General features: G+C 49.4%; 1 protein-coding gene across 1 annotated transcript in view; it reads left to right on the forward strand.

Annotated features, from left to right (window-relative positions):
• Nucleotides 1-1,281, forward strand: part of FRMD4B (FERM domain containing 4B) — a 246,352-nt gene that overhangs the window by 202,189 nt on the left and 42,882 nt on the right. The gene's annotated exons all lie outside the window — the stretch shown is intronic.

Consider the following 1,281-nt stretch of genomic DNA (forward strand, 5'->3'; position numbering starts at 1 on the left):
GTGGCACGCTCTGCTTTTCCTTCAGGCCAGTAAGTGCCAGTGCTGCTGCCCAAGACCCCTTCTTCTCCAAACACCAGCCCCTGCTCCACTGAAGGACGTGCTCTGCCAAGTCCATCGCAACCTCCTCCTCCTTTTTGCTGGTGTGCTCTCGTGCCTGCCGGGAGGAAAAGCTGTCCTTGTGACCAAGATCAACTGGACGGGCTGGCTGTACGGACAATTTCTGTTCCTATTCATGCTGTAACCCTGCTCTGCGCCCCACAGTGTGGTGCTTGTAGCCGCAGCGTTGCTGCATTTTTCTCTAGAAAAACCGCTCATCTTGCCTGATCTCAAAGAGCCACCCTAAGCTTAACTCAAGTTTAGGCACAGATAACCAGACAACCGCTGCTCACTTGACAAGAAGTAACTTGTTAAGCTGTAGCAACCAGTGGTGTGTGCTCTCGATTCTCAATAAAAGGGGTTAAGGTTAAAAACTACCTTTGCGGTGAAAACCTCCCTTATGTGGGCTGAAGTTAACACTGACTCCTTATCTTTTGCCATAAATAGGTTTCTAAGTATTGCCCAAGAACTGCGTCCGTAGTTATTTTCCATGCCTCCGCAGACACGTTGCAAGGAGCGGATTGCCTGTGGTTACCTTCAACAGTATTTAAAGAAAATTGGAGGGAAGAGTACTACAGTGCTACAAGACTGATTTCCCAAGTGCAGCTCTTCCCCTGCATGAGGGAAGCTGCAGCAATTGTTTCCTCTATTAAACAGAACACGTGTTCCGTCTCCGTAGCGGATGAGACAGCTGTCCCAGGCCCAGTTGAGCGCACCAGGAGCGAGGGAATTTCATTTTGCATATCACAAGCGGTCATTTGGACCACCGCTGATAAAGCGCTAGCTTAATTACCAGCATATCTTAGCAAAGATACTGCGGGACGGGTCTCCCCTGCCGAACTCGCCCGTGATGCACAGAACGCGTCCTTGCAGCGCGGTTGCCTCCGTTTGCCATGTCTTGCGTTTGGTGTGTTCGATGTTCGCTGTCGTTTGGCAATTCCACTTCCAAATCACTTTCTGGAATGTGGCTCTTGCACCATTTATGCCTACATGAGAACACACGGGTTTATTTTTTTTTATATAGGATTAGTGCTGAAGGAACGCAGGTAAACACAGGAATTGCCTCAAGTCCTAGAGATTAGCTTTCTGGAAGTGAAAATCGGGCCAGTCCAGACAATGCTGGTGATCTCTACCCAGCTGATTTTTCATGCATCCCGTAGGCAGCTTTTCCATGGGGACACGTCC

The sequence above is a fragment of the Egretta garzetta genome, unplaced genomic scaffold (assembly GCF_000687185.1).
Source record: "Egretta garzetta isolate BGI_Z169 unplaced genomic scaffold, ASM68718v1 scaffold228, whole genome shotgun sequence".
Lineage (NCBI taxonomy): Eukaryota > Metazoa > Chordata > Aves > Pelecaniformes > Ardeidae > Egretta > Egretta garzetta.